The sequence below is a fragment of the Danio rerio genome, chromosome 4 (assembly GCF_049306965.1).
Source record: "Danio rerio strain Tuebingen ecotype United States chromosome 4, GRCz12tu, whole genome shotgun sequence".
Lineage (NCBI taxonomy): Eukaryota > Metazoa > Chordata > Actinopteri > Cypriniformes > Danionidae > Danio > Danio rerio.
The window spans coordinates 10,475,001-10,499,551 of record NC_133179.1 but is presented as its reverse complement, the minus strand read 5'-3'; the positions used below and the strand labels follow the sequence as shown (position 1 = coordinate 10,499,551).

General features: G+C 35.6%; 1 protein-coding gene across 9 annotated transcripts in view; it reads right to left on the bottom strand.

The window, feature by feature from the left end:
* sbf1 (SET binding factor 1) overlaps positions 1-24,551 on the bottom strand; it is an 88,697-nt gene that overhangs the window by 63,265 nt on the left and 881 nt on the right. The gene's annotated exons all lie outside the window — the stretch shown is intronic.

The following is a 24,551-nucleotide window of genomic DNA, read 5'->3' as shown; positions in this document are numbered from 1 at the left end:
TGATTTTTCCTGTTCATTAAAATTTGATTTAATGTGTTTCCCAAACATGTGAATTTGGGATTTGTTAGGTTCCAGTATCGGCTTTGGTACTGACTAATCTAATATATATTGCACAAATAGACAAAAATTTAAACAGCTCTATTTGAAGAAAAAACATTTAATTTAGATTAATTATGGTGATTTTGTCGGGGTGTGAATAATGTATAAAATGAATGAACAAATTGCAAGCAAGAATAATTACAATAGAGCAAAGAAAAAAGTCAAATAAACAGTGTTTTACGGTTTACGGAGAGTCAAACAGAATTCAGGGACAGAAATTGAATAATGAAATGTAAAACAACACTGTTTAGCAGGGGTATAGGGAACCTACGGCTCAGAACCCACATGTGGCTCTTTGACTAAAAATATGTGGCTCTCCAGCTGTCTCTATTCAATAATATTTCAAAATTTTAAAAAATATAACTGTTACTAGAAATCAGTTTTCTATTAAAAATACAATTACAATTCCCTTTATATTGTATATTCTACAACAAAATGAATAAGAACTCGGTTTACAATAAAAGGATGTTTCAACCAATGCGCATATGTGGTGCTGTGATTTAACTTGAATCGCAACAACAATAAAGGGCAAGCTATATTTCTTACATTTCTATGGTAACCTCACGCATGTAAATTCAAACAGTCATGAGTGGCGAGGACAAAAAGAAAAAAAATCTGTAAATTGTCCTTTCTTCATACATTGTGATGCATCATATTTGTTTATTTTTGAGTTGTGCATGGACATAAATAAAGGTTTTGTGTATAAATATATAAAGGTTTTGTTATATACACACCCCTTTAAAAAGTGTATTTAATAAAAAAAATATGAAATGGCTCTTTGCTTTATAATCTTCATTGAATTAATAATTCAGCAAAAATCTTCTTCATTAAACTTAGAAATGTTGTGTTTTTGTTTTTCTCATTAAATTATCTATTTAAATACCTTTAAAACACATGCAAATGATAAAGATTCACTTTATTATGGTTATACTCTGCAATGACTCAACAAATCCCATGAATTCTCAATTATTATGATGATCAACTCAGCATCCTACTACTCCAGGACACGCACATTGCAATATCAATGCTGAAAAGATGCATTGTGCAGCCCTAACATACACATTTTTTTTAATCACACTAACAGTGTGATATGATCATAATTGCCCTGAAACCTTGAGGTTTGCAAGGTTTTCCTTATGATCTACACAAAAAACAGCTTGGTGAAATCCAGTCCTACAAAAAGAGAAACAATTCTGTTAAACCCAAAAGTGAAAACACCTAAAGTCCATCTGGCACGTCTCAAAAGTACAAGCACCACACTAGAGCCTATTCACAACACTGTACACAGCAAAAATAGCCTGTACAGATTCATTCTGGCAGTCCAGAGGAAATGCACCAACTCAGGTGATCTTCATACACAGCTCTGGCCTTCTGCCAGCGACTCTACACTTGGCCCCTATTAATTAAAGCTGACATGTCATCACCCCAGGGTAAGAGTGCAGACTCAGGATTAGTTTCGTTTACTCACACAAAAAAAAAGAAAAGAAAAACTCAAGACAAGCAGCCAAGGAACGAATCTGAGCCAGAATCAGCATGCCAGCATCAAACTGATTTCTGAGGCCTCACACGTGTTGGGAAATCTAAACCTCGCTTTCGTTCCCACCCCTCCTACTTTTCTGCTATCTCAGAATGAAAGTGAAAAGTGACTGGATGAGTGAAGGAGAAAGAGAGACGTCCATGCACAGACAGGCACTGTTCTCAGAAAGCACTAATTCACTCGTGCAGATTCCGGCACATTCCCAATCCAGAACTCTGCTGCTCACAGATAACAGTTGAGTTGGCCAAGCAGGCTTACGTTTACTAAGGAAAATTCCCAAGTGGTGCCGCCCAAATGAAAGTTATCAACACATCCACTCGCATTTTGCACATTTCAACCCAAAACTTGCACAAGCAGGAATGCTGCACGCAAGGATTTGGGCGAATCAGAGAAGAATTTTGACCTCATTTACAGATTTTGGGGACAAAACAAAAAGCTTGGACTCAAAGTAAGCCAGTTAAGGACAAATCCAAAGCCAGCAGAAATCAATTCAAGTCTGGAGACATTCTGAAGTCTGAAAGGAAAATGAGGTCAGTGGGATTGTTCGTCATATAAGCCGTACATTTTTTTAAAGTTTAAAGTCCAGATAGCGACAATTGTGGGGGGATTTTTTCTTCTTTTGGAGATTCTAAATGTTTTGTATCCATCTATGTGTTGTTTCAAGAAATGTGGGCATCCAGATGGAAATGAGAAAACTGGATTAACACGGTGTAATTTATATTTCAAACTTGAAGTGTATGTGGTGCTGCAAACAAACCCAGACAGATCTGAAGAATACACTAAAATCAGATGACTGCAGTGAAAATGTGCATGAAATCCTTCTTGTGACGGACTGAATACAGATAAAAATAGGCCATGGTGAATATCTGAATAATAATAATAATTAAAATATCTGAATAATGCTAATGTTGTTTGACAAGCTGTACTGCAACTGTTAATGCATCTCTGGTGGTCATCTAATTGCTGGCATAACTAGGTTTTCTAATAGTGCCAGTAAACTGTTGCACAATCACAGCTCTGTAATCCACCATTGCAGTTGTTAATAGTTGTTAACTGCAAGGTTATTCTTTTTTTATGGTCACGTGATACTCTGATGTCACCATTTTCAAAAAGTACAGGTCTACGCAAAGGTGGGTATTTTTTAATTTTTCCATTCTGTCACCCGTTATCCAAAAACCTAACCTAAACTTAAAACCTAACCTAAACCTTTAACCTAAATCTGTTGCCATGTGGGTGAGGCCTAACAGTGCTGTTTAATTGTGGGCTTGACCACATAAACTTTGCAACAGGAAATTTATTTCAAGAATAAGGTTAGATCTACTGTGGAGAATTGCAAAATGATCACAGAAGAGTTAGTAAAGAGTTGAAGAGTTGATTAATAGGCACCTGGTAGTAATTTCCTTAATTATCTGGCAATCCCTATTTGATTGGCCTGACTTTCAAGTTTTAATGGACTTTGCAAGATGCTGTTTTAAAGTGACCAAAACCCTCTGACAGTTTGTTCAGATAAAGATGACGGAGAGATCTTAATTTATTGCAATATTAGCTACTCTGTCTCTGTCAGAGATGCTCAAAGTAGGACTTGTGGGCAAAGTTGGCCCAGTCTAACCTTTGATTAGGCCCACCATTCCATCTGAGAAGAGGCAAATAAGCATGACATAGATCGTCAATTTAAATTCAATATAACCTTTTGTTTGCTTTGTAATTTCTGTTTTTGTTGTTGTTGGAATCAAATTTTTAAAAACGTAAATACTGTCACTAAACAGATAAAGGACAATATCAGCTTTTTGTTTTCAGCATTGAATGCTATGGTGTTATCAACGGGATTATTGATGTTTTTATTGTTATAAATTCATTATACTGCATTAGGTAATATAACTAAAGCAATGTTTTCAAATTATTGTTAAACATTAGGAAATAAATTAGAAAATTACTCATGTACATTTTGATGCAATACAGTTTGGTATATTTACCTTTGGCCCACAGCTCTCAGTCAACTCAGGTTTTTGGCCCTTCATAAGAAAAGTTAAGGCAACCCTGGTCTGTCATAACTCACATGTGGACTCACATTTAAAGATATTCTCTTCAAAGTCACTCCAGATAAAAATCGTTGTCTGATAACATTAAAAATTATTATAATTTTTATTATAATAATTAATAAATAAATAAATTAATTAATTATTATTATATTCCAAACGTATATGTTAGCAGATGAAGATGAAACCTTTCAGCCATAGCAAGAGAGATTGATTGTTCCAAATTTGTGATTTCCAGAATACTGTATGATGTTTGTAATGTCATTAACTCTTTCAAATCCACTAAAATGGTTGGTCGTCCACAAAAGACAAATAGGTAGATAGATGTGTCTCGGCACATATTGTCTTGTCGACTGAAAGCCCCATCTTTCAGCATTAGATAGAATTAAAAGATGAGCAACCTTGGCTAAGGAGACTGTTGTGTGAAATTTACAGTGATGAAAACAAGTTTAGCTGATTTGGGTCAGATTTCAAAATTGACAGCCAGCTGAGATAAAGTCTGAGAACCTTCTGAAATCCAAATGGAAAAACGGGGTCAGCTGGATTTTATGGAAGCTGTATAAGCATTCAAGACTTCTCAATTATGCAGTTCACTTTGTTTGTGGGACCAGACTAAATTGCAATTGAAATGTTGGCTCCAGAATGAGGCTGTATGGTACATGGTCATGGGGAATGTGCTCGGATAATCCCACGAGACGAATTTGGACATACGAGACTTCAATAAATCTTTCCCAGACAAACCCTGCTTGTTTAGATGGAAGGCAAAGCTCAGGTATATGGGCTGTGAGAGCTAAATGTGCCTTTGTATTTATTTAATGGCACACGACTACCCGAGTAATGACCATTGGGATCTAAAACTTTCACACGATTATTACCACAGAAGAGCATGAACTTATTACAGGGGGTCAATCCCCCTAAAGCAACCAATGGTTAAATGCTTCATCCAGGGACACACGCCTGCAGGAATCGAACCAGCCCTGAACTTTAAACCACTACACCACACCGCACATTTAACGAGGCCTCTAAAGTACTTCAATAATCCTCTAAAATCTGTTTATAGGTGAGAGTTCAAACAAATAAAGCATGTAAACTCTGACCCCGGCACTAGAAAAACTATAAAATCCCATGTGTGCATTTAGAATATCTGTATTTAAAGTCAGCCAAAGCTATTAGACAAGTTGTGTCTGAACATATTTGCATAAATGACATTATTAACATGATTTTTTTTAATGTACTAGTAACTCATATAGTCAATTTTCCTGAAATGCATAATATATGGAAGAATGTATTGATTTTATCATGTTGCTGTCAAAGAATTTTATGATCGATAAGCTGTTGACGGATAACAATAAATAAATAAATAGTAAACGGTTAACTTTCTGAAATACATAACACACAAGACAGACAGGCAGATAATCATAACATGGGCAGGAACAGTGTAAATGCCCTGCCTATAGAGTCTCATTTTGTGGTCTACGGAGGAATGAAAATCATACCAGTTTAGAATGGCAAACAACTACAGAACTTTTATTTTTGTGCAAGCTGCTCCTTTTACACAAACCACAAAATCAACCACAGCATAACCAACAATTAGGACTGCACGATATTGAAAAAAATCTGACATTGCGATATTTAGTTTTTCTGCGGTATGAATTGTGTTATGAACACCATATTCACCAGATGGCTTGAACAGCTCTATTTGAAAAGAAATCACTCATTTAGGATAAGGGTGATTTTTCTAAGGGTGTGAATCATGCATAAAATATAATTAAATTGCGAGGCAAAAAAAATAACAATATAGCAACAAACAAAAAGTCAAATGCTTAATGGCTTTCAGGAGAGTCAAACAGTATTCAGGTATAAACATTTAATAATGAAATGAAAATAACACGATATAGTCTTCATTGTAGTAATTCAGTGCAACAATTAGAGTTACAAAGTGACAAGCACATTGCGATATCGATACTGAGACGATATTTTGTGCAGGCCTACCAATAAACATACCAATGCATTAAACTAGGGCTTAGGGCTGGGTGATTTGGCCTAAAATCTAAATCTCGATTAATTAAACATTTTAACTCTATTTCAATTAATAAAAGATTATTTTAACTTGATTATTAAGTTTTGTACAGTAAATATGCTCGCATATTAAAAGTGAGAGATTTTTTATTTTTGTAAGAGGTGTGAGGGGTATGCAAAGGATGCGCCAGACTGTACACTTGCCCTTGGCAGAAGTATAATAAAATAATATAATAAGTATAAATCATAATATAATAAGTATAATTCAGCTTTAACAGAGCGGGGTCAAGTGACTCCACACATGGTAGGGAAAGTAATTGAAAAAATTTAACTGGAAAATTTATATCGATTATAGGTTCTGAATGTCGATTTCGATTACTTTTTGGTTAATCGGCCAGCCGTACTAGGGCTGCACGATATTGGAAAAATCTGATATTGTGATATTTTTTCTGCAATAAATATTGCAATATCAATACAGTTTCACAAGATGGGTTGAATAGCTCCCTTTAACAGTTTTCTGGGAAGTCTAACAGTATTCATGAACAGAAATTGAATAATTGCAATGCAAAAATGATTTTCGTTCTTTGCTTTGGCTCGTTTCTAGTCCAAATATCTGAAGATTCTTAGATCAAGTACAAATATTGTTTTGTTTTCAACTTCATAAGAAGTCCTTCCTTTAAAGTTTTTCCTTAAAACATGTACAATTATCTGCCAGTGGGGTAGGTAAAATAATATTGTTTTCACTTTGAAATGTAGATATCTGGACTTCTTATTGTATAAATTCCATATAAATACAGTAAATAAATAAAATTCTTTAGCTCCTGGTCAACTATAACTCTAATGACTATTGTGGATGCGTACATTAGGGTTGGGTCGATAGACGATGCCCCAAAACTCCATTGGGCAGTGCACGTCGGACAGTATATCAAATATAAATAATAAATTCACAGCCGCCTTCGGCGACAAAATTGGTCAACATCGCCTAACCCTAGCACGCATTGCAATATCGATGCTGAAATTAAATATACTGCGTAGTCCTACATTACACACTGAAAGGATATCGTTTGTCCTAATTATGACATCTATACACCCTGAATGATCACACAACTTCTGCTTCAGCCAGCTCAATCGTGACTCACAACAGCATCTGGTTATTAAAAGGGAAATTTCACCACCTCCTTCATGAAAGGATCTGAGAGAGATGCCACGAGACAGTCGCACCGACCTGCTAGTAAGTCTGAAACAGGTGAAGTGAAACAGAAGGCAGGTGACAAAACCACAGAAGTCACTGCAGGACAGAGATCACAGGATCCATCCTATAATTCAAAGAGGAAGCAAATGCCATCAAAGTGGCATCAACCGCAAGAGATGACAACATGGTCATGCCATGAGTAACACTGACTGACTTGACAAAGTACAAAACAACGCATTCTGAAGCAACTTTGTCTACGCACCACAGGAATTCACTGTCATGCTTGTGTAAGAGACAGACATGGTTGCGACTGTGTGTGTTAGCGCGTGCGGGTGGGGTGACAGAAAACAAGTATGTTGGCCTGCAAAGTGAAAAGACTGGGTGGTATTGCAAAGCTCTGAATCGCGCAAAGAATGCGCCATCTTTTCAGGAATTAATAAGTGTATGTGCTTAAAACCGGGCTCTTTAAAAGTTCAAGCTGGATTCTCGAGAAAGATCTGGCGGTGTGTCAAAACCACGAAACCTCAGTCAGCGTGTACAGCCTGCTCCTCACGTTGTCAAAACACTTTGTCGCCATGGCTGCGAGGACCTGGGAGGCTACGGTTAAGTGTGTCAGGGAGTAGAGCGCATGCTAGGTGGGTAGACACAGGAAGTTATCAACCACCATCTACAGCAGCAATTCTCAACTGCCAGGTCGTGACCTAAAATGGGCAGATAGTCTGTTTGAAAAGGAGAGAGAATACTGAACGTCCATACTAAAAGAGGACAGAACATTTAAATCTAAATTATTGCAAACTGATACATGGTTATGACAATAGTGGTTTCTGTATTATTGCTAATAGGAAAAAAATGTTTTTTTGGAGGGTAAATCTGCCATTCTCAGTTGCTTTGATAAATTTATTTTACTTTAAGTACAAAAGTTTGTTACACCAATCTTTTAAAAGCAAAAAGTATCATATTTTTGTCCTTAAACCCATAAATAGCTGCAATATATAGCGCAAAAATAATACATTTTCCAACAATCCATGTAAATATTTACTGTATTAAATAAACATAATTTATTTAATTAATTTATAATGTTTTGCTTTAAGTTTATATAATTTCATATTTTATGTTAGTATCGCTTTATAACACAATTTGGTTTCATTTTGATTCAATAAAGTATTGCTCAATCCCAGACGAGCCCCCATATGTGAGGTTTTATTCTCATGCTGGCAGCTAGCTCTCTGCAACTCTGACATGGTCGCCCACTGAAGCTTAGCAGGGCTGCGCCTGGTCAGTACCTGGATAGGAGACCACATGGAAAAGCTAGGTTGCTGCCGGAAGGGGTGTTAGTGAGGCCAGCAGGGGGCACCCAACCTGCGATCTGTGTGGGTCCTAATGCCCCAGTATAGTGACGGGGACTCTATACTGCTTAGTGAGTGCTGTCTTTCGGATAAGACGTTAAACCAAGATCCTGACTTTCTGTGGTCATTAAAATTGCGAAAAAGAGTAGGGGTTTATCCCTGGCATCCTGGCCCAATCTGCCCACTGGCCTCTGGCCATCATGGCCTCCTAACCCTCCCCATATCATCCCCTCTCCACCAATCAGCTGTTGTGTGATGTGCGGTCTGACGGAAAATGGCTGCCGTCGCGTCATCCACGTGGATGCTGCACAATGGTGGTGGATGAGGAGATTCCCTCCAATGTGTAAAGCGCTTTGAGTGTCCAGAAAAGCGCTAAATAAAATTTAAGGAATTATTATTACTATTATTATATTATTAAAGAAAAAGGCTAGATGTTACTTGCTAAACATTTAAACACCAGTAAATAATATTGTGGACAAAACCGGTAATACTGTGAGGGCAAATACTGTATATAATTACCAATTATATGGAGTTACGGTTATGGTGTGCTAAAAAAGCTTTTGAATGCATGCTTACTTTTTACTTTCTCTTTTGAACCGCCAATCATGCATACCCTGTATGGGGAGAAGTGGTACTGACAGCACATTTTGCTTGGTAAGATATTTGTTAATATAACAGTCTTGTCACTTCTTTTGCCTTGCTCTCCCCACAGGAAATTTGACTTTTGTGGCATTGCACTTTATAGAGTAAATTGTTTAGTTTTGAAATGCAGCACATGATGTCCTGTTGAACTAAATTTATAAAAGTTAAATAAAATAAAAAACACAAGTAAAACAACTGTAGGGTCAGTTCCAAAGTGGGCAAGTAATGTAATCTGTAAATGATGCTCCACAACCTTTTTACTTTTAGAATGGGCAAAAAAACAGTAAATACTGTAAATACTTAGTAAAAAGGTGAATGCACCTTGTACTTATTCAGAAACAAACTCCTGGCCTTGGTCATTCTGGGTGGACTTTGAAAGAACAGCATCTGCCAAACTCTGCTGTTGCTCCGGGATACATTAAGCAGTTTTCTTTCGTTTCTCTCTGCGCAGAAAAGCTCTTCAACAAACTCACATCCTTCCTGCACGCCAGCAACCACCCGTCCCACAACCGCATTCAGCCCTGGCTGCTTTTTCAATAGAGGAAATACTCGAGCCTCAAGACAATTTCCACTTTTTTTTTTTTAGGGTGAACACTAGTTTTCGACAACAAAACAACACCTCGTTACTTCTAGAAATATTACATGGCTTCTGAGGTCACTCATAATGAAAAAAAAAAGAAAAATCATCAGCACAATTTTTTAGATTAGTTTTCTCAGCCACAATGACGTCAGTGATGTGTGAAAACCATGGTGTTTCTCCTGTCTGTGTTCTATGCAAAGCTCTGTGGTTTTGATATTTTAGGTTGGGTATTTTGGTTTGCAGTGGACAAGTGTACAGGTCTTTCCAGAAAGCTTTAAAGAGCTTATGGGCTTCTATGGCAAACGAATGTCACAGCATGAGACATAAATTGAGTTTTATTTAGATTATGGATAAACACTCTCACCCGCACTGACACAGAGGCATTAACCGCTGCGTTAACAAGGATTAGAGCTGGGCGAGAAACATTGCAATGACTTTAATGAGCTTTTTATTTGACTGTAAGGACCACATTATTAGACTAGTTTTCTGCCCTCCTCACTGTCATGCAGCAGGTGATTATGAGCTTGTTTAAATACATTTAAAATGTGTTTTTTTCTATGAGCAGATTCTAGACTGTGAATTAAAGCAGTGGTCCCCAACCTGGTTTGTGAATTGGTACTGGGCCACACAGGAAATCATTAATTATTTTATTATTTTATTTATTATCGGAGCCTGAATGATCTTTTATTTTGTAAATTTTTTATTTTTTTTTTTAAATGGCCATATTCTCTAGATTACATCTCGATAACTTGAGTGCCAAAAATTAACCCAAAAGCTAGCAAAATAAGTAAGAAGCAGGACATCTTTGGAAAGTTTCTTTGTGAAAGAGAAAAGGCCCAGTGAAGAACCCACGGTTTGCCAAGGAATGAATGGGCAACACATTTGTCAACAAATCATGTGAATCCAGCATGTCTGTACAAGAAGGTCTGCTGAAAATCAGTAATAACGGCGGTTGTTCACATATCGCTTCTTTCCTCCGCGCAAATTTGTTATTTCCAATGAAGGCACGCGGCTTACACTCGCATGACGCTCTCAAGCCTTCCAAACACACCTATTTGAAAACATCTTCAGAATGACAAAAGCGCACCTCAAATCACGTGTCAAGAAATGACGGATCAGCTTCATATTTTGTATAGAATATACACATATTGGTGGACTTATTATCTCAAACAAACACTGCAGTGGTTTCTCCATAAATAAAACTTACGCGCTTACATAAACAAAAAAATACTCGCTCCGCATTGCATTATTGTGTAAACTACTGATAACGTTTCTTGCAAATTTAAAATAAAAATAGCAGAATTTATAGCAATAAATAGCAAAATGAGTTAGGTTGCTGCCAAAAGTGGTGTTAGGGAGGAAGGCTTAACCTATAGTCTGTGTGGGTCCTAACACCCCAGTATAGTGAAGGAGACTGTATACTGCTCAATGAGCACATTCCTTCAGATGAGACATTAAATCAAGGTCCTGACTCTCTGTGGTTGTTAAAAATCCCATGATGTCTTTCGAAAAAGATTAGGGGTTTAACCCCGGCATCCTGGTCAAATTTGTGAACTGGCCTCTGTCCATCGTGGCCTCCTAAACATCCCCATATCATAATTGGCTCCTCTCCGCCATTCATCTGGTGTGTGGTGTGCGGTCTGGTGCAATATGGCTTTCGTCACGTCATCCAGGTGGATGCTGCACACTGGTGGTGGATAAGGAGATTCTGACCAAAAATGTGTAAAGCGCTTTGAGTATCCAGAAAAACGCTATATAAAATGTAAGAAATTATCACTATTATTAAATTTTGTGTCTGTTTCCCAGAAAGTGATCATTTTTTTCTCTTGAATACACAGAATAGATAAAGTCCTACATTTGCTAACTACTTATATTCCACTTGTTCACGCAACACAAATTCACAAATTTGTATCATAAAATACATCATAGCTGTTAGTCTAACATGATGAAGAAAACAAATATCAGCCATGCCCTTACAAGGATACGCACACTAATCTCTTTATGACACTAAATAAACACAGACACCCCTTCTCTTACATACACTTTAATATATTGCACTAACCTCCATCTACTAACAAATAAGCAGCTACAATGTAGGTACCATGTTCACCTTTTTGTATCATTAGTAAAACATTGCAAAGGACTAAAGCTCATTTTGTGACTGATATCCTGCATGCAATGCGAAAAGCAAACTAAATAAACGCACTTGGACTTCTGCTTACATAATGTAGACGTCACTAGTTAGGCATTCCACCTATGCAGAAATTCCAAGCCTTCCGACCAGGTTTGGAAATCATATGGAAAGTAGAAGTGAAATGAGCATGTGGGTTAGCCAAACGTGAGGCAGCCAGCGGATACAAGGCTGTGACTGATGTTTAGATCGAGTAAAGAGATTATTAGTACCAGCAAAATGCACATAAAAGAAAAATAGAAGAGCATGTGGTCGTAAAACATAGATATAGACATAGGCAAAAAAAAAAAGAAGAAACGGTTGATGTCTATCAGCCTACACCCTGCGAGAAAGTGTTGATTAACAAGTCTATGGTGTAAGATATTACATTATACAGAGCTGCACACAAATACTACATGCTAGACTAGTAGGACTGAACAAAATATTGTTTGTTTGAGCATCGATGTCACAATGTGTGTATCTGCAATAGTCACATCGGATTAGACCATTGACTAAAGATATGTATTTATTAAAGATAAAACAAATCTATGATTATTTTTCATATAAAATGATGACCATGTTATTATACATTCGATTTCTGTACTCGAATACTGTTTGACTCCCCAGAAAACCATGAAGCACTGTTTATTTATTTAATTTGCTTGTAATTTATTATAATTTATGCAGATGCACTATGCATAGAAAAAAGGGTTGATCTAAATTAATAAAATCTTTTTAAATAGAGCTATTCCAATAATCTGGTAAAATTATATCTATATCGCAATATATATATATATATATATCCTGGTAAATTGTTGAAGTGAAAATAATAAATAAATTGCTAAAAAAATGTCATTCTCATTTGCATTCATAAATGTATTTTATATTAAGTATAAAAGTTGCATCAGTAATTTTGAAAACAAACCTGTTCTCCATATTTTTGTTTCTAAACCCATAAAACAATAAATATCTCGTAAGTAGTGCAAAAAAATAATACTTTCTTTATTAATATGCCTTCATATTCTTAAAGGTGTTCAAAATATTTACTGTTTTAAATAAATATATTTATTTTTTCTGTAATTAGTTTATTTTGTTTATGTAATTTGATATTTTATTGAAGTATCACTCCATAACACAATTTGGCTTTATTTTGATTCAGTAAAATATTGCTTAATCCCGGACGAGCCCCCATATGTGAGGTTTCATTCTAAAGAAAAGAGGTAGATGTTACTTTCTAAACATTTTTACATCAGTAAATACAATTTTGGACAAAACAAGTAATACTGTGAGGGCAAATACTGTATATAATTACCAATTGCTCAATCCCGGATGAGCCCCCATTCAAAAGGTTTAATTCTAAAGAAAAAAGCTAGATGTTACTTTCTAAACATTTTTACACTAGTAAATAAACATGAAGCACTGTTTATTTATTTATTATTTACTTATTTATTTTTGCTTGTAAGTTTCACTATTCAGATGTATTTTTTGTGAATTATCTTTTGTGGTTACTGACAGCAGGTTACAGATATGTTACAGATACGTTTGACCGCAAGTGCCCCGCAAAGTGAACATCCCAACATTTTCTGCCATAACTCCAGTTGAAAGCGAGTTCAATTCAAAGGTACACAAGTTGTGACTTTTGTAATAATTTAGGATGCTGCAAACTGAGTTGGTTAGAGAGTTGGACTTGTGATTCAAAGGTTGCAGTTTCAAGTAATGGTACCAGCAGGGATTGCTGATGGGAATATTCACCTCAATACCATGACTCAAGTGAATTCCTTGAGGAAGGTACCAAACCCCAAACTGATCCCCGGTTTTGTCTTCACTTTGGAATAAAGCATCTGCTAAATGCGTAAATGTAAATGTTTAAATGAGTAGTATGTCCAAATTCATAGTATTCGAAAAACAGTATGGGCTACACGATCCCATAATGCAATGTAAGAGAATTCATGAATGGGAGAAGTGACACAAATGACGATGAAAAGGACAAATGGAGGATGTAGCACATCCAAATTTCAATCATACCACTCGCATTTATACTATATAGAGCATACTTTTCTTATGGTCCTGTAGTAAATTCAAATATAAATGTTGTACCTGCTCGAGTAGCAGGCGATTTTAGACACAATCCTAGGGAACATGTCGATCTGAAAAGTTCATTCTAGGATCCATTTATTTTGGTTATCTAAATCAGTTGTGTTTAAAACATTTAAAGAGTCATTTAAATAAGCAGAGCGGGGGGTGACGAGGACCATAATTGAGAGTCACTAATACAAATTAAAATTGATACACAAGAAAATCTATTAACCTTTTTACAGAACCTATTAACCTTCTTTGCTTGGCATTGATTTTTGTGAGGTCATTTTGTCATTAAAGCTTCTCCTGCTTTTAACTAAGCATTCAAGAGCACTGCCTCTCTTGGTGCATGAATGATTCATATCTGTTATATGACTCAGATACATCTTAAAAAAAAAAAAAAACATGCAATAACAACTTACTCTAAATAAGGGTACAAAATTAACACTTGTCAAACGCAAAAAGGCAACTGCAAAAAAACAAATGAGCACTTTAGGAGCCAATTAAAACAGTGAGAAAAAATTGCAATGGTTTAAATGAAATTTGAGGAAAACAAATATATTATCTGCATAAGCTTTGATGTATGCTAATCAAGGAATTGAAATTAAACATTTACAAAGGCATAAATTGGTTACACACTACAGTCCTAAGTCAAACAAATCAATAACAGATGTTGTTATTGTTATTACTATATTATTGTTTATTATAATAACTGATATTAGTAGTCATAGTTTTTATATGATTTTATATGATGAATTAAACAAAACAAAACAAAACAAAAAACACTGCTTTCACAAATTTGCCTAATAAATTGAAGCACCGATATTACTTGTGATATTTTTTGTGGAAAGATTGTTCATTTTGCTGGCACTTTTGATCATTTTAAATGGACAAATGTAATAACGCTTTAAAAAAAAACTTCCAATTTAAATAATTTTTAAGAAAGAAATTATTAGGGAGATATAAATGAAACAATATTTTGATATTTCTTTGCTGCAGCAGAACGAGTAGTAATAGTATATTTATCTTTATCTTTATAATGTTATTTTTTTTATCTAAACAAGCGAATATACAGTTTTTACCAAACAGGCCATTTTTACAGCCTGTAAACTGATGCATCAAAATGATCTTTGATGAAGGGAAACCCCCCAGAAAAGACCCTGAATATCCTACTAACCACACAAGAGCATTAAGCTTCACTCAGCCAACCAATCACATCCGTTTTTTTGCAAACGACTTCCTTTTTCCACCAATGAGTTTCAGAGTCCACTCTCGACCAATCAGGACAGAGTGGGCTGCTTCAGAACCCGAGATTAAGCCAGAAAGAGTGTGACATCAGACTTTAATTCAGAATCCCAACAGCCACAATGCCAAAGACCCCCAAATATAATCCAGTGGGTCAGTAATGGGAAAAAAAGAGGATTTAAAAGAATTACTATCCACAACCCCATAGGCATGTGGAGAACAAGATCTTCAGTCTCCACCCGAGGGCTCTGGGAGAGGGAGAGGGACGCATTCCAAAAATACCAGGGAAGACCATGAAAGGTTTGCGGGCCTGAAGAGCTCACCCCCCTTCCTGATCTGACCTCTGCAGAAGAGACGGCTCATTGACCCAGCAGACCTCTGCATATGAAGCATACAAACAGCTATTAACCAGTCACTGCTCAGCACAGTCCATTACCAGATCTAATGATTCTGTGTGTGTGATTGTGTGAGTGTGCAAAGTAAGATTTTTGTGATGATGAGTATGTGGTTCCGATTTTCACTTGCCTTGCCACTTAAAATGAATATTAATTTCTTTAAATATGAAACTATTATTTTAATAATGTGTTGCTATACATGTTTAAAAAAAAAATAAAAAAAAACATGGACAAACATTACAAAAACAATAACAAAAATTGATGAACAGAAGTGTCACAGAAAAAGTCCTGTAGTTTAATTTAATATTTAGTAATTGAGTAGTATTTAATTTAGAATTTATTTTCAATATAATACATTTTTTACATTTTTTGCAAGAACATAAAATTTTAATTTATGGTAATTAAATTAGAATTTATTCAACCTCTAATTAGCTTTAAGCATCTTGCATGTTTCTTACTATAATCATACATATATTTACATGCGTTATTAATTAAACAGTTATGGTGATTAAGCATAAGTATATATGATTTTTGTATGTGGTGTATGTGTGTGTGTGTGTATATTTAATATATATACATATATATATATATATATATATATATATATATATATATATATATATATATATATATATATATATATATATATATATATATATATATATATATATATATATATATATATATATATATAATACAAATAAATATATAATAAACTATAATAATAATAAATAAACTAAAATAATAAATTAGGGATGTTGCATATAATCCCTTAAACGTGTCTCTTATAACAGTTTAGGTTTGAACATGTCATGGTCAGATGCAGATTTACAGAAAAAAATAGATACAACATAAAACAAGTTGGTAGGAAAAATGCAATTTGGAAACATGTCTTAGTAAAGAAAAGGTTTAAAGTTAAAATTCACACATTTTTACTAAAATGAAATAGGCCTATAAACTACCGTATATTGCAGTAAATATATTACAAGAAGTTATATTATTAAATATTCATGTTTTATAAAAAAAAATTATTTATGTAATATTTCCAGCCATGTTTTAGTGAATTTGGAATATTGCCAAATACACAGAACTTTCAGTTCTTATATGTAAAAAGGCCTGAATAAATAAGGTCATTCATATATTTTCTCATCTTTAACTAACACGAACATTTGAGATCGGTTCATGAGATTGGCCAGATCAGCGAGTACTGATCGAGTAATTAAATGTGATTATCGGTCGATACAGAACTCTGGCCAATCGGTCAGTGCATACCTAATGTATAACTTACATATATCACATAATAATCATATAATTCATTTATGCTTAATCTCCATGGCTATTAAATTAATTCACAAACACCTTCAAGTGAAAAACAACTAAATAAATGCACAAAACAAACATACTTTCAACCCATTCTTGCTTCCAAGATTATCAAAAGTCACTGCCAAAAAATTTAGACAAAAACCTGTCCACATTAGCCAGCTACACAACTATAGTGACATTCAATGCTCCACTCTAAATCCTATTTTTTTAGTCTGCACCAAGACTTAAAAAGAACATGTACAAGATCAATGTATACAAGACGACAATGCAGACCACATGACGGTTCTATAAACTGACCTCTGAAACTCTTTCTGGAACAGCAGCACGGCACAATCATATGACTTCACCACATTCATGGTCAAACTTAACAACTAGGAGTTTCTAAAGCATACATTTGATTTGGTCTACAGAGTTACAGTGTATATGCATACAATTAAACGTCTGCAAACTATTGTAAAGACAAAAAGAGAGGGAGAAAAAGTCTGTGTGTGCACTGAGCGCCCGTGTCTCTCAGAATGAGGCCAATCTCCATTGCCCTTTAGCCCCTCGGCTGCCACATGAATGAGGCGTATTCATCCACCAGCTGGCCAACAGTGCTTTTGCGGCCATACGCTGCAGGCATGGGGACCGGGCTTCTGTATCCACGGCCCCAGCCACCCTATTCCTCGGCACAGAGGCGTTTATAGTCCAGCCAGATGACCAGAAATGGGGAGTCATGGTAACACAGAGCGGCCGGCGTATCACGCCATGGCCCCCTTCGGCCTTATTCTTCTTATGAATGAGAATCTGTACTCTACTGGTGAATATTTCTAGACGTCCGGCTGAGTCAGTGTGCGTTTATCTAAGGCGGACAGGGAGCTGATCTGTTAAAGGCGGGCCACTGTGGGTAGGCCACCCCTTTTGGCTCACTTTGTTACTTGGCCTGCACCATTTGTACACTGAAAAATAAATATTCATTGGACTTACTCAATTTTTTTTCAAGGTAAGTGGTTGAAAACTATTTATATGTGCTGAATTAAAACAAACAAATTAAGTTGAACATTACTAGATTGAATTTGTTTGTTTACATTTAGCAGAAAATAAATTGTTTGCAACCACTTACCTTAAAAACATTGAGAAAATCCAATGAACATTATTTTAGTGTACTAGTTAGAATTCCTTGTCAAAATATGTCAGCATTTGTATTATTTTAGTTATTTTAGCTGCATTGATTCATAATAAATAAATAAAAGCTGTAACTTAATTGATTTAGGAGTCACACTTTGTAATAACTTCTGTTTGTTTGTCTGATGTGATCAAATGTATGGAAGGCAATCAGGGTCAAATGTATTTTAGGTCATGTGACATAAGTCATCAACAGAGCAAATGTGTCAACAAGCACGAGTAAAGCTGAATTATTTAAAGGGACAGTTCACCCAAAAAGGAACATTACCTCATTTACTTCAACCTCATGTGGTTTTAAACCTATTTGAGTTATTTTGTGCATGCTGAAAACATTTAACCATGGACTCCCATAGTAGGAAAAACAAATACTTTGAAGAAAATTACTACAGCTTTCTTCAAAACATATTTTTGGGCTCAATTAAAGACAAAAAAACAACATGCGGCATGGTGGGGACATGCTAAAGTTGAGTTAATGATGACAGAGTTTTAATTTCTGGGTGAATTAACCCTTTAAGACAAGGGTGCCCAAACTCAGTCCTGGAGGGTCGGTGTCCTGCAAAGTTCACTTCCAACACCAATCAGACACACCTGGGCTAGCTAATCAAGCTCTTACTAGGCTTTCTAGAAACATCCTTGCAGGTGTGTTGAGGCAAATTGGAGCTTAAATCTGCAAGACACCAGCCCTCCAGGACCGAGTTTGGACACCCCTGGTGTAAAGGGTGAGTCAATGATGAAATCATTTTCATTTCTTGGTGACCAAACCCTTTAAGACTATTTTTTGCATATGGGCAGAATATGTATACAAACAATAGATATAACATTTATTGATGAAGGATTTTGGGATTGCATGCAAGCATGTATGGATCGAAATGTTATAATATCTTTTACATCAAATGTGGCATGTCTAGACATACTAAAGAAACCGCTTCATTTATTGCCACTTTAATAAAGTTAAACTGTCCATGCTGACAATATCAAATTCCATACATTTTGTTTAGGGAGCTTTCGCAATTGTCGTTTTATCGTCTGTTTTATTCAGGGTAGTCCTGATTTCCATGTAATCGGAGCTCTTTTTTTCTCCCTTGTTTTGTTTTGAAATTCTTACTTTGCGTGTCTTTTGAATATGTATTATGTCTGTATTATTGTGAAAATTTAATAAACATAATTATTTTATTAAAATGCATTAAAGCACTCACATTGGCAAGCTGTTTTAAACTCCAGAAATAAAATGTTTTGCAATGATTTTATGCAGATGTTTATGATTTCACTTAAAGTATATCAGGTCCTTTAAACTTCTAAAAGGTTCACTTGTGTAGGCATGGGACGATTTCCATTTTAAAGGTATACCTTGATGGAAAAGTTTAGGTTTTAAAAACGCCACAATTTTCTACTATACCATTCCTACGATATATGTAGAGATTTTTTTACGTTATTTATTTAAATTTTTTTAGGACAACATTTTCTCCAGCAGAAAAGATGCCGTTTTAAATTTGTAAAAAAATCAGTGTTTTTGAAACTAATAAAGAAAGCGGAAGTCAATGATTCATTTGAATTATTTAGCCTGACATGTTTACTGCTCCAAAATATTGTAAATGTTTCTCAAAATAGAATTTATTGTGTTCAAATGCGGGAAAGTTTTTGTTTTTTACCCAGACGCTTAAAAAGAACATATTTATCACAATACCGTGAACCCGTAATATTTTTATCCAAGGTCATCATACCGTCAGAATCTTATACCAGCCCATACCGAGTCTAGACATGCTAAAGACACTAGCTCCACTTTATCACATTTTGTTTAAAGACTTTTTGTCATCGATTGCCCTCCATAAAACCTAGTATCCAATTAAAATGCATTAAAGACTTTTTTCTGATCTGTTTTATTGCGAGTAATCCTGTTTACATATAATCTGAGCTCTTTTTTTCTTTCCTTCCCTTTCTTTTCCCCACATTTTGTTTAGATTTTTTGTAATTTAAAGATGTATAGTTATGTCTGTTTTGTGAAAATTCCATAAACACAATTATTAAACTGCATTAAAGCACTCAAATCGGCAAGCTCTTTCAAACTCCAGAGACAAATCGTTTTGCAATCACTTTATGCAGATGTTTATGATTTCACTTAAAGTATATCAGGTCTTTTAAACTTGCTAAAAGGATCACTTGAGTCTGAAAAGTGGGTCACACTGGTCCTGCTGTAAACTTTTGGTTTCACTAAAAAGAAACAGATCATGGACATCATTTGGCTCCGCCTATTCATCTGCATCCTAAAGTCCTGAAAACCACTTAAAACACCCTAACATTGTGTCAGTGACTTTTGCAGCACCATCCAGTACAACTCGCATTTCCTTCACAAATCACAAACAAATCTAGTTTGATGAACAGTTACATTCAATGGCTGGTTATAATTGTCTGTTTATATATACTATGTGGTTTATAGGTTTTAAAGAATGTAATTACATGTTATATTGTATATTGTACGCCAGTAAGTGTCAGATATGAATTTCTGTGTTATTTGATCATGTGCCTCTTTCATTTTTCACAGCATGCAGGGGTTAAACAAGAAAACGGACCGTTATAGACAACTCTCACAAAGCCTGTCCAACAGAACAAACGCTCTCCTCTTTTGTTGCAGGCCTTTCTGTGTTCAGCTGAGCTCCTCCCAAGAAAAAAAAGCAACAAGGGAGAGAGAAAGAGAGGCGCGAGAGGGAGAGAAAGAAGGGGGAGCTCTACTCAGCACCCCAAAAGACATTTTCATGGATGTCCACTTCCAGAGAAACCCACCCCAAACTTCTGGACCTCCATTTTCTCACTCTCCACACCGAGGACAATCTGGATTCTCACTCGATCATGTCTTCTCCCAAGAGCCTCAACTCCCATTTCCTGTTTTTAAACAGAAAGCCCCTCGGTCAGAGGATCCTATTCAACAGCATTCATCTCGCAGGGCCTGGAAATCAACTGAGTGTTGTTACGCAGTTTCACAACAGACGCTCCACCCTGACAGCTCACATGCCCTCCATTCTGGCTCAAGATTTTGGGGATGGAAGAAACTTGACAGCGGGGGGGTGTGAGTGAATGATGGAGACTACATCTAAGGGGGTCAGAGACAGGGACACGGCCCTTGGGTCAGTTTGACGCTGCTCTCCACTGGTAAACAAAACAAAGAGTGCAGGCTCTCATTTAAGAGCTCGGGCCCTCTGGGTGCGAAGTACACGCCACTTAAACAGCACTTCATGAAAATCCCCTGAAACATGTGCAGGTTCACATTCACTGCATGGTTTTGGAGATATGACACCTCTCAAGACATGTGTTGGGTAGCCATAAATATTAAGGGAGTTAAAGGGACAGTGTACGCAAACATTGCACCTCATATATAACACCGACTTTCCTACGTGAGAAAAATAATTGTAATTTTTTTGAGGGAGATGGGATGAATGACTTGGCTTTTTCTTCTGCAGATTTTGAAAAACTGTGCTTTTGTTAATACATAAATATATAATGGTGTCACATTTACAAACTTAGGTTGTTTCAGAGCTATTTAAATACAGTTTGGCTGTGTTCACACTTGGAGTGAGGATTAGGCCTTGTATACACTTGTAGTGAGGTTAATTGGGTTTCGTACTTTTGATATATTTAAATGAAATGGCTTTTACTTTTTAACAGAATCTACAGATACATTCAAAATGGTGTGTTAGGATCAAATAATAAAAATTGTGATTATTATTTATTTTTATATAGCGCCCTAAAATTTTATTCTTTAAGTGCTAGACACAAAAATGATACCCAAGTAAAAACAATTTTAAGTAACAATGAAAATAAAACATTAAAAATAGAGAAAACATTCAAAATGCATTATTAATTATTAATGCATTATTAATTATAATATATATATATATATATAAAATATAATATGAATAGAATTTCACCCAATGATTTGAATCTCTCTATTTGGAAAGATTTCATTATACGAGATCGACTGGGATGAAGTTTTTTTTCTATGCATTGCATCTGCATAAAATATAATAAATGACAAGCACATTAAAATTTGACAGCAAAAAATAAATAAATAAATAAAATAAAATAAAACATTCATGAAATAAACAATGCTTTTTATTTGTGCGGGGAGTTCGACAGTACAGTTCAAGTACAGAAGTTGAACAATCAAATATAAAATAACATGTCCATCATCGTTTGAATAATTTTAACAATAATACCTATTATCTTTATCTTTTAATTTTTAATAGACAATCTAATCCTGCGACGTGACTCTTCCGGCAGCACACATTGCGATATCAATCCTCAAACGATATATTGCTTAGCCCTACAAAATAATACACACCTCACGAATGGGCAAGTCTAGTGCATTCTTCAAAAATGCACTCATATGTGTGTGTACATGAGATTTCTATATTTTTGTTGTTGCTGTTTTTTATAAGCATGTTCAATTCATGATGAGCTTAAAATATGTGTCAAGGAGACAAATTCCGATAACTGCACTGAGCTGTACGGGAAACTTTTCCTTTTTTTTTATATTACATGGTATATATTGCAGTCAAACTATACAATAGTCCATTTGAAAGCAGACTGGTCCATCACCCTTGATCTCAGCAGTCTCAATCCACTTGTTTGTTGCTCACCAAATTCAGATGGCAGCCTTCAATCTCTTTTTACCAAACAGATCAGTTAAATCTGGTTTTAATCAAGACACACCTGCCAAATATGAACACTCCCTAAAAGCCAATAGAGTCCAAGAGCTGCTGATTTGGACCTTGTTGACTTTAATAGGGTATATGCACAGCTAGTGTTTTTCAGCTAATGATGAACTTCCGCTGAAAGCTTAATGTGACTATTTTCAATTTCATAAGATTCCTTTTCCAGCATCAATGTTGTAATGTAGCTAAAACACATTCAGTTAAATAGACTTAAGCATTCATTTAGTTGTACAATGTAAAATGTGATGGAAGACGTCAGGATCGCCGTCAGGATCAGCAGGCAAGCGCAAAAACTCCATTGAAAATACTGGGGTAAAACAAACTGTTGTATTTTAAAGACATGGTGGGGAAAATGGAATTTAATGCAGTGCTTCTTGTTCGGTCTGAGACCCACTTCATATCGTATATCTATCAGGCAGTGAAGATCACTGATTTTTAAAGAAATCAGACCCTAAACGTGGTAATTTTACAATGGAAAGACATTCTACCGGAAGCGCTGAGGCTGGCTGGCTGAAATTAAAAGTCTGCGTGCATGTAACCCCAAATAAGTTCTGCTAAAGATACAAAATTATAAAGGCTTTTTTAGTGAACTATCCCTTGATGCTTATTGTCGCTTTTTATAAGGGTCCAAAACATGAAAGAGTTCTGAGAAGAATTGTGAGAAAGATCATGAGAACTGTAGTATAGACTAAAGAGTGTAGGCCTATCTACTAAGCGCTATGCATATTTCTCATTGAAAAAAAAAAAACTTGTGAGATGTACAGATGTCAAGACACGGGAAACATGTAGCAACAGCTTCAGTCACAGATTTGACTTTTGGATGTGATGTCAAACCACTTCCACAACAGCGCAGCACTATGATGTCAGCAAAGGCTCAAGCAGGAGCATTCAGACTGATTTAGTTTCCCATGTTGCATTGCATGCTACAACATAAACGGCTGCAGATCCAAAGGATTTCAAGAGTTTTTTTTTCTTTGATATAGTTGGCCATATAAACAAAAGCTTCAAGAGGGCTTTTTTTGCCCCACACACCTTTACTGTAACGTGTAGGTCTGCTAAGCAGATGCTGAAACACAGCAGCAGGCTAGAAACAGGAAAGGAAGACATTCTGCAGAGCGTGCAGCCTTTCTACATCCTGCCCCGCTACGAGTACGGCCACATGCAAAAAGCTGTGCCTCACGGGTAACAAACAGCAAAAGGCCTTTTTGCGCACCAAACAACGGACCACTGCACATAACATGCATTTTAGCATGCATATCTGTCTCAAGAGTCCCTAATACCATCATTAAAAAGGCTGTGTTTTTTGTGTGCTTCATCAATAATGAATAAGACACGCATGGAGGCAGCTCTCTGAATAGAGGTTTCAACGGTTTGATGCAAGTTTCCAGCAACTTCTTTCTTCGGATGAGGGATGGTAAATTATGCATGCTCACCGGGACCATTATATGGCACGAATCTAGGCCACTAACCAAAACACTCAGCCTCCGGATAACAACACACACTTACAGGAGATTTTACAGACACTCAAAGCTCACAAATTCAAATGTAAATTTCTATGCACTATAAACAGATCCTACGGTTTATTAGCGTCCTGTGTTATCTGTTGTACTTAGAAGTAGTGAAAATCTAGGTAAATATACTCAATTTAAAGTTATTTCAATCCTGCATGACTTTTTTTTCTGTGCAAGCCAAAATATATAGTTTGAAAATGTAAGTTTACTATTTACAATCTCATTTTTTTACAAAAGAATAAATTTTGCAAACTCTCCGCGTGGCTCTTTTTAAGCATGAATTTTGACTCAAGATGTTGTGTAATCTCAAAAGATGCAAACATATTACACTTGTCTGTTTTGTTGGTAAAATATAAATTTATAACATGCATATAATTAAAACAGACCACATTTATGATGCTTTTAGAGTGCTTCTCACCATTTATAGCCACTGCTCAGCAGGACCAGGACATTGTTTGAATTAGATTTGTGTTTTGCAAAACAACTAAAGTCATGCAAGTTTAGAAGTAA